At 22.5% G+C, this 11,068-nt stretch overlaps 1 protein-coding gene across 6 annotated transcripts in view; it reads left to right on the top strand.

The window, feature by feature from the left end:
- The first annotated feature begins 4,575 nt into the window (after positions 1 to 4,575).
- The window catches only part of LOC122511457 (kinesin-like protein unc-104), a 45,090-nt gene continuing 38,597 nt past the window's right edge, over positions 4,576 to 11,068 (top strand). For 2 of the 6 annotated variants that reach the window (XM_043626672.1, XM_043626671.1), the window contains exon 1: positions 4,576 to 4,953. The gene's annotated coding sequence lies outside the window, so the exon portion shown is untranslated. The remainder of the gene's footprint in view (positions 4,954 to 11,068) is intronic. The other 4 variants (XM_043626676.1, XM_043626674.1, XM_043626673.1 and 1 more) reach the window with 3 other exon arrangements.

Below are 11,068 nucleotides of genomic sequence, written 5' to 3'. Positions count from 1 at the left end.
AAAATTGTAAAAATTGAAAAAAATTTATAAACTCCTATCTATAATTAAAAATATCTAAATTATAATTGAAAAATAGGAAAATTCCCCTTTATAATTGAAAAAATTGAAAAAATCCTAATAAATTGAAAAATAGGAAAATTCTTATTTACATATAATTAATTGAAAAATTATATTCTACAATTAAAAAAAAACGTAATTATAATTGAAAAAATATAAAAAATCCAAATTATAATTTAAAAAAAAATAGAAAAAATCCTGGTTATAATTGAAAAATAGGAAAATTCCCACCCATAGTTAACAAAATCCCAATAATAGTTGAAATGTTGGAAAATTCTTAATTATAATTGGAAAAAATAGGAAAAATCCTGATTATAATGGAAAAATAGAAAAATTCCCTTCTATAATTGAAAAATCCCAAGAATAGTTGAAAAATCTAAATTGAACCCCTTGATGCAAGAACCAGACATAGACAATTGAAATTAAATGTGCTGCGTCTGGTTCTTGCATCAAGGGGTTCAATTATAAATTTATAATTGAAAAAAATTTGAAAAATCCTGATTATAATTGAAAAATAGAAAAATTCCCTTCTGTAATTGCAAAAATTAAAAGAGTAGTTGAAAAATAGGAAAATTCCCATCTATAATTGAAATAATCCCAATTCTAGTGGAAAAGTAGGAAAAATCCTGATTATAATCGAAAAAAGTTGGAAAAATTCTAACTATATAAGTGTGGAAAAAAAATTGTAACTACAAATGCAAAAACTGTGTTAAATGAGACATCTTTTCTCCGTCTGAGATTATTTTGCGTTGGTGTTTGAGGTGTATAATTTACATAACAAGCGGGAAGAGAACGTAGGTGGTATTACAAATACAAGGGGGGCTCTCTCCTCTCTTTGCCCTCTACTCTCAATTACGTCACATTCCACAATGAAGGGAATGCTGTCACCAATTTTTGTCACTATCGAGAGTTTATACCTTCTTCTTTTCTTCATTGTCGGTAGCTTCATTATTGATTGGGGGGCTGAGAGAGGGAGAGAGAAATAGGAGAGAGAAAAAAAAGAGGAATTGGCCGGCGCCGCCCGCGTCGCACTGGTCGATCGTTTCTCTATGTGACGTCATGACGCCTCGGCGTCCTATTGATTCTACTCGTGGACTGCCAGCCGATTGGCCGAATAGCTCGTCGAGGTTACGCGAAAGTCAGGTCATGTGACTCCTTACAGTTGAAGCTACGCAAACTCCAATTGGTAGCAGCCATCTTGCACCCTCTACCTTCAATACTCTTGTTACCAATATTTTAAGGAATCATCTAGATAAAGTCTTCAAAAATATTTTCGAAAAAAATATTTTAAAAAAAAATGTTTTAAATTATCGATTTACTCCGATTTTATCAATTTTTTATTGTTTTGAAATTTCTTCCCTAGTTGGCGAAAGGGGTGAAAATTTTTTATTTAATCTACTCGTTAGTTTAAGAGAAAATGTAGATAATCATCTTTGACTCGTTAACAAGTATATTAAATAATTTTTTTGCTTTAAAATTTTTAATTGATTTTTTATTTTTTTTGTAATGAACTTTTTACGTTTATCCATTTTGCGCACTTGTAGTACTTCGAAACAGGTACTTTTGGATTTGTTCCATATCGTGATTATTACCAGTTGCTATTTTCCACTGACGGGAATTTTCTCGTTTTTAATCAATTTTTTCCCCTTCTGATTGGTGAAATCTAAAAAAAATTTTGGACGAAAAATTACCCTGAATATTGTCGACCCAGTTAATACCAGAAAATTAATTAACTAATGAGCTAAAAAATAAATGCTAATTAAATAAAAAGTAAAGGCGAATAGAACAAAAAAATGCTGATAATGAAAAAAATACTAATTCAATAACAAAAAATTCTTGGGCAAAAAAATCTGGAGTTACAAAAAATTAATAAATAAAATACTGGTGGAAAAAATACTAATAGAAAGAAATTCTAGTAGGGAAAATTGTAATATCCTATTACTATTTTTCCCATGTAGAATTCTTTTTCTATTTGTATTTTTTCACTAGTATTTTTTTTTAGAAAAAAAGAGAAAAATTTTTAGAAAAAGTACTAGTGAAAAAATACGAATAGAAAATAATACTTTTATTACTATTATTTTTTCTATCAAAACTTTTTTACACTAGTATTTTTTTGTATTTGTAATTTCTTTTACTAGTATTATTTTCTATTTGTATTTTTTCAACAGTATTTTTTTTTGTATTTGCACTTTTTTTTGCTAGTATTATTTTCTATTTGTATTTTTCCACTAGCATTTTTTTGCATTTATACTTTTTTTTGCTAGTATTATTTTCTATTTGTATTTTTTTACTAGTATTTTTTCTAGAAAAATAGAGAGAAAATTTTCAAAAAATAATAAAGAATTCATAACAATAGTTTTTCTAAAAAAAAATACTAGTAAAAAATACAAATAGAATTTTCTATTTTCTACTTGTATTTTTTCTGTAAAAATAGAAAAAATTTATCAAAAAATAAAATTAGAAAATTCTTAAAATTATTTAAAAAAAATACTAGTGGAAAAAAGTTATGGTAGACAAATCAAAATAATAGTAATAAAAGTATTGATAGAGAAGAATACCAATAGAAAAATACTAGTAGGAAAAATACTTCCAAAATGTATTAATAGAAAGAACCTACTAATAGAATACTTACTAATAGAAAAAAATATTAGTAGAAAGAAAAACTAGTAGAAAAAAAAACTAATTCAATAATACAAATACGAAAAAATAACAGCAGAAACAAAATTAATTCATAAAGATACTTGTAAAAAAAGAAAAAATACTAATCGAGAAAATATCAACAGAAAAAGAATTGTTAGATAAAAATACTAGTAGAAAAAAACAAAAATTAATAAAAAAATGGCTGAAAAAGTACCATTAAAAAAAATAGTAACAAATAAAAAAAAATACTTTTAGAAAAATACTAATATTAAAAAATAATGGTTAATAATACTAATCGAAATAAATACTAGTAGAAAACATAAAAATAGATAAAATATCAATAGAAAAAAAATACTAATAAAATAAAAAAATACTTGTAGAAAAATACTAATGTAAAAAATAATGGTTAATAATTGTAATAGGAAAAAATACTAGTAGAAAATATGCAAATAAATAGAGTACTAATAGAAAAAATACTAGTAGAAAAAATACTATTAGACAAAATTCCAGTAGAAAAATAATAATAGACAAAGCTTCTTGTAGAAAAAATGCTAATAGATGAAAATACTTGTAGAAAAAATACTAATTGGAAAAAATACTAATCGAGAAACTACCAATAAAAAAGTATTGCTACATAAAAATCCTAGTTGAAAAAAATTAAAATATAAAAAAACAGAAAGAATACTAATAAAAAAATTAGGGTAAAAAATTCTAGTATTAAAAATATTAATTAATTAAAAAAATTTTAGTAGAAATATACTGGTAAAAAAATAACAGGCAAAATACCAATAGAAATAAAAGACTATTAAAAAAATACTAGTAAAAAAATGTTAATGAAATAAATAAATGATGGTTGTAAAATACTAATAGAAAAAATACTAGTAGAAAAAATAGCTGTAGAAAAATATTTAACGACAAATATTCTCGAGAAAAAAATACTAATAGTTAAAAATACTTGTAGAAAAAATACTAATAGCTAAGAATACTAGTAGAAAAAGTACTAATGGAAAAATTTACTAACTGAAGAAATAACGATAGAAAAAATACAATGAAAAAATACTAGTAAAAAAAATAGCTGTAGAAATTTACTAACTGAAGAAATGACAATAGAAAAAATACTAATAAAAAAATACTACTTGAACAAATTTTAGTTGAAAACATAATAATAGAAAAAATACTAATAGCAAAAATAGCAATGGAAAAAATACTAATAGCAAAAAGAAAAATAGTAATGGAAAAAATACTAATAGGAATGATAGTAATGGAAATGATACTAATAGCAAAAATAGGAATGGAAAAATACTAGTAGAATAATACCAATGGAAAAAATACTAATAGGAAAAATACTAATAGGGAAAATACTAATAGAAAAGATAATAATGGAAAAAATAGAAAATACTAATAACAAAAAAAATAGGAGTGGAAAAAGTACTAGTAGAATAATACCAATAGAAAAAATACTATTTAAAAAAATACTAATTGGGAAAATATTAATAGAAAAGATAATGGAAATAATACTATTAGCAAAATACTAATGGAAGAAATACTAATAGAAAAAATACTAATAGGAAAGATAGTAATGGAAATAATACTTTTAGCAAAAATACTAATAGCAAAAATACTAAATGGAAAAAATACTAATAGCAAAAATACTAAATGGAAAAAATACTAGTAGAAAAAATACAAAGAAAACAAAAAAAAAATATAGAAAATTATAGAAAAATAGAATAATAAAAAAAGAAAATACTAATAAAGAAAAATACCAAAAAAATCGAAAAATACAATCGAAATAAAAAAAAAAAATGCCATTACTGAATAGAAAATAAAAAAGGGATGACAGATAACTGGATATAAAAATTTATCTAGATCAATCGTGATGGAGATGCTTGCAAGCCTTCGGGTTTAGAGGGTAGTCGCGTGGGTTGTTAATGGCGCTCGAGTCGTACAATCGAGGCCAGAAAGCTCACAATTTCAGTGCTGCTGACGGTGCTGTCGGTGATGTTAGAATAAGGCGGACATGTAATAATGGCACCTAACATGGTTTGCTACTCAATTAACGGTTTTCATTCACATAGTGTTTTAACATAGCAGTGCGTGAACCACAAAAAAAATTTAACATAGGAAAAAAGAAACAACCCCCCTCTGTTTGTTATTATTGTTATATTTATATACATATATTATATATATATATTGTTGAAGTGCAGTGTTTGTTGAGGATTTTTTTCACACCCTAAGAAACTTTTCTCAACAATCAAGGTGAGGAATATTGTTTTTTTTTTCTTCTGGGTTTTTTTTTTTAACAACGATCGATCGGTGCGATACTAGTCTGGGTTCGCCTATTCTTCGTGGAATAGTTATTATTTGCAAGCTTGTATATAGGTATATATCATTAAAATATAGGTTGTTTCATAAAAAAAGATGTGTGTATTGATCAGTTTTGGTGTATTTTTTTTTCTTTTCTGGTGTCTTGTTTTTTTTGGGTTATGAATTTTGTTTCTTAAAAAAATTTCTTTCTTTCTGAAAAAAATTGGAAGAGTTAAAAATTGGTGAATTTTATTTGGAATTCGTTTTACTTTTTTCTTGTAGGTAGCAAATTGGTATCCAATTGGTACCAAATTGGATCAAATTCGTACCAAATTGTATCAAATTCGTGCCAAATTCGAATTCGTACGAAATTGTAACGCTTTGATAGCAAATTGGATCAAATTGGATCAAATTGGTACCAAATTGGATATAATTTCTACCAAATTTGATCGAATTTGTTTGACAAAATTTAGATCAAATTATGTTTTCATCAAAACATCAATTCAATATACAATTCGATACTTTTAAGTTGACAGTGAGTTCAAAATTCTCCAAAAATTGACAAGACTTTTTTTGTTATTAAATTTATTTTCTAAAAATTAGTATTTTCTCGATAGTTTTTGTCTGCTTCTGCAAAATGGTGTAAATCTCTTTAAATGAATGTTTCGTTTTGTCAGAACGAAAATTTTCAGCTGTGTATTGAGATTATCTTTGAAGAATAATGTTTTCAAGAATTATTTTTTTGTAGAACAATTTTTTGAATAATTATTTTCTGAAGAATTACTTTTAGAATAATTATTTTCAGAAGAATTATTTTTTCAATTATTTTCAGAAGAATAATTATTTTGTGAAGAATTATTTTTTGAATAATTATTTTTCGAATAATTATTTTCAGAAGAATTATATTTTGAAGAATAATTTTTTGAACAATTATTTTCTGAAGAATTAAGTTTTGAAGAAATTTTTTTTTAAAAGAAGAAATAACTTCTTTGCTTCTGTACTTATATTAACTATTGCGCAAGGAATGTTCACTTTGCAGTAAAACTAGTACACTAATAATATGCTCAACCTGTCAAATTATAAAAATAAAAACCTTTTTAAAAATTGTGGTAAAAACCATTTTTTTAGAAAATAAAATATTTTTCAGAAATAATATTTGCTGATTTGATTTTTTAGAGAAAAGAGTTTGATTTCTTTAGAAAAAAGAGTTTGATTTTTTACATCTTGAGAAAAAGAGACATTTTCTTCAAATTCTTCTAGAAGCTTCTTCTTCTCTCTTTGGTCCATCAATATTGAAGATTTGTCTTTCGGCTTCTATATCGAAAAAAAGATTCTGTCGATATGAATCATACAAGTATCAGTGATCTCTTTCATTTTTTTTTTGCAAGATAATCATCTTTGACGTTAACAAATGAGGGTATTAAATATAAACGCCCCTGGCATTGTTTTATCTTCGAAAAAGAAATAAAAATTTCCCCTTCTCTTTTTGTAAATTTTTTATTTTTTTTTCCAAACTCTCCAATTTGCGAATAATCAACAAAAAAACTAGATCGAAAAAAGTTTTAGAAATAAAAACAAGAAGTAAATTCAAATCCCACTAACAGAGTTAAGAATTAAAAATTTTTCAAAATTTATAGTCTAAAGTAGTTTATTTATTCAATAAAATAATAACTTTTAGTAACAAATTTTCCTTAATATAAAATTTTAATGCACCAAAATTTAAAATACAAAAAAGAGATTTTCTTTTTAAAAATTAACATAGTAAAAGAAAATTACGAATCTAAATTATTGTTTAATATTCTAATATATAGAAAGGAGTAAACGAAGAAAACAAAGTTCTGGACCTAGTTTTATTTTTACAATAAACAACACTTCATTTTCATTCAAATCTAAAAGTTTCATTAAATACAACCTATTTTTATCCTTTTCATTCTAATCCTGAATCGATCACCAAGGCAAGTTAATCGTATCAGACGTACGTTCTTCGTCCTTGATTTGTATGCGTCAGAAAACAGTGTTTTACTTTAAAATAACATTCTTCTTTTCAAAATTCTCTTTTTATTGCAATTCGTAAATTTTACAATGAAAACATTTTATTAAAAAAATAAAGTTTTGTTCATAAAAACAAATTAAATTACACTTTTAATAAATATACGGATAATAATAGCGCAGTAAAATAATAATATTAATAATAATACAATTACTTAAAATTATGTCTGATCAATAATTGACTTTTACTACTTAATAATATTAACAATAAAGTAAAAATAATAATACAAATAAAAATATATATCTGACTAACAATTTATTTCTACTACATGACAATAATATTAACAATAAAATAGTAACAATAAAAATAAAAATAATTCGTCTAACTATTAATTTACTCGTACTACTGAAACAATAATGTTAATATTAATAATAATTGTAATATGTCTGATTAATCATTTACTTTTACTACTTGACGATAATATTTACAATAAAAAAAATAATAATTTTTGCCAAGTGATAAATTCTTTTAAATATATAAAAATAATAATAATAATAATAACAATGACTACTGAAAACGATAATATTAATATAAATCATAATAAATAATAATACAAAAAATATTAAAAATATATATCTGACAAATAATTTATCTCTATTACACAGTTTTTCTAAGGATATCAAATTGAGAAAAAAAATATATAAAAAATTATGCGATGCAACGTTTAGATACGTTATTTGTCCTAATTTGATATCCTTAAAAAACTGTCTACTTGAAGATAATATTAACAATAAAATACTAATAAACACAATAACAATATATGCCGGACTATTAATTTACTTGTACTACTGAAACGATTATAATATTATTAGTTATAATAATAATAATAATAATAAAAATAATAAAAATAATTCAAATGTATGTCTGACTATTAATTTACTTCTACTACTTGACGATAATATTCATATTAAAAATAAGAATAATAATACAAATAATAACAAAATATATGTCTGACTTACAATTTACTTCTACTACTTGAAAATATTAATAATTATGAAATAATAATAACAATTTACGTCTGACTTATAATTCACTTGTACTACTGAAACGATAATATTTATATTAAAAATAAGAACAAGAATACAAATAATAAAAAAATATATGACTGATAATTGACTTCTACTACTAAAATGATAATATTAATATTAGTACCTAATAATATTAATGTTTATAATAAAAATATACGTCTGACTAATAATTTACTTCTACTACTTAAACGCTAATATTAACATTGGTAATAATATAAATGTTTATAATAAAAATATACTTTTGACAAATAATTTACTTTTACTACTTGACGATATAATATTCATAATAAAATTATAATGAAAACAATTAAGATATATATGTCTGACCAATAATTTACTTCTACTACTGAAACGACAACATTACTATTAATAATAATAAAAATAATGGTAAAAAATATGTCTGACAAATAATTTACTTATACTACTTGACAAAAGTAAAAATAAATAAATAAAAAAATAATATTAACAAAAAATAAATAATAATAATAATAATATTAATAATATTAATAAAAATTTTAGTATTTAGTTACACAACATTCATCTCCATTTTAATAAATAATTATTATTTGAAATATATAATGCAAAAGACGTTTTGTTAATTATAAATACATGTTTATATTGCTATCGAGTGAGTTTTAAAAGGGATTATTATTGATTATGATAAAATAATGATCCTATTGCCTTTGTGATATTGTTAGTTGATGGGATTCGATAAACGATTACGTGCTGTTAAAATGCTAATGAAATTATTGTTTCTGGTTCGGCGTAGTGAGAGTTCATTATGACTGCTATCTGTGTATATATAATATATACACACAAAGTAGAAAAATTCAACAAACTTTCAAAGAATCATAAATATAGTCGCTTTCATTCTTATGTCGTTTGGTATACGTATACCTTACATATATATGATTCATCAAAAAGTTTTCCATGACATAACACACCCCTATGGATTTTCATTCTACATTTCCATATTGTTGCAATTTCTTTACTGATAATCTGAGAAATTGCAGAGGAAAATTTACATATAATTAAACTTAAATGCAAAATAAAAAAAGGGAAAGAAGATTAAAAAAAAGCAAAAAAAAGAACTCTTTTTTGCTTTTTTAACCTTTTTTTTCTTTTATAACAATTTTTTCTAAAAACTAAATATGAATTTTCATTGTTTAGTTTTTTAAATTTTCTTTTCGCTTTGGTAAATATTTTTCCCTTTCGCTGATATCTAAATTAAATTTTTCAAAACTTGAATAATTTTGTTAAATAAATATTTAAATAATTATTATTTGTTTCCCAAGGGAAATAAAATTAGAAAAATTTCAAATTAAAACCTTTTGAAATTGAATAATTTCTTAAAATTATAATCATTACCCTTCCAAAATTAAATTATTTTCACAATTTTTAACTAAACTTCATTTCTAAATAAATTATTTTCAATTTTTCTTCCAATTATTCAAATACAAAAATTCAATTTTCCAGAATTATTGTAACTGTAACTGTTTATAGTTTTTTTTATAAAAGTTATTAAAATGAATTACTGAAAATATTTAACCAAAAATGCTGAAAGTAACTGATTTTTAAAAAATTATAATAAAAAAATTCTTAAAATTAATTTTTTAAATATATTTTTAAATAATTTTTGAAAGTTTAAAAGTTTTTAATTTATACATTTGAAAAATTTCCAAATAATTGAAATTTGGCCAAATCTTTTAACAATAATTAAATTTTTGAAAAATAGAAAAAGAAATAATCAAATTTTTATGAAGAATTATAATTTTTAAAATTAACATAATTTCTCCAAAATTTTAAAAAGTCTGAAAAAGTAAATTTTGAAAAATTTTAATTTATTTTGTTCGAAGATAATTATTTTCGAACAAAATAAATGTAATAAAAATGAATTTTAAAAAACTATAATAAAACAATTATAAAAGTCAGTTTTTGAAAAATATTGCAATGTAATTTTACGAAAATAATTGAATTTCTTTAAAGAATATTTGTACGATTTAAAAGAAACTAATTTTTTGTTAAATTTAAAAAAAAATGTTGAACATGATTGTTTTCTCCAAAGTGTTAAAAATAATTTAAAAAAATTTTTATGTTATTATTTTTTTCACGTATTTGAATTTTCGGAAATATGTAATTGAAATTATGGAAAATAATTGAATTTTAAAAACATACAAGGAAAAAATTCTATAAATATTACTTTTTTCAAAAATATTTTAATATAATTTTTAGAAGCTAATTTTCATTAATTTTCATATTTAGAAAATTTACACTTGAAGATTTTTCATTGAAATTTTTGAGAATTCAATTATTTTCAAAATTTGCAATTAAAATTCCTCAAAAGGTGATTTTCAAAAATTGTAATAAAACACTTGAAAAAATCAATTATTTTCTGTTAAATTTTACAAAATTTTAATTATTGAAAAATTTTTTAATTGTTTATTTCAAAAATTTAATTAGAAAAATCATTCAAAAATAATTTTTGAAAGATTTGTCCATAGTTTACTTTTTAGTTTTAGTTTTAGTTTACTTTTTACACTATGAAAATCGAAATAAATTGAATTTTATACAAAAAATGTGGTTTTTGTGGCAAAACTTGGATAATATAATAATTTAACATTTTTTATATTGGAGCTTATGTCCTGCAATCAATTTTTCGTTTCATTTTCGAATTTCGCATAAAATTCTTGTGTCTCGTTCATTAAATTAAAATATTTAAAATAATTAATTCCCTTATTTGCAAAGATGAATAAAAAAAAGTTAGGAAATTTTCATTTTCGTAAAATAAAAACGAGGAGTTTTGTTTATGAGGAATAGTTAAAATGTAATTAAAAATTGGTCTTGTCACAATGGAGTATAGTATAAAATAATTCGAGCGAAATGAATCTATCTAGTAATAGGTTTCTGAGTGATCTCAGGGGATAAACTTGGTTAACAAGGTAATTCATTATACATTCTCGTGCACAATAACCCTTCTCTCTCTCTCCCA

This window comes from Leptopilina heterotoma, unplaced genomic scaffold (genome assembly GCF_015476425.1).
Source record: "Leptopilina heterotoma isolate Lh14 unplaced genomic scaffold, ASM1547642v1 Lhet_83, whole genome shotgun sequence".
Lineage (NCBI taxonomy): Eukaryota > Metazoa > Arthropoda > Insecta > Hymenoptera > Figitidae > Leptopilina > Leptopilina heterotoma.
This window is presented reverse-complemented; position numbering and strand designations above follow the sequence as displayed.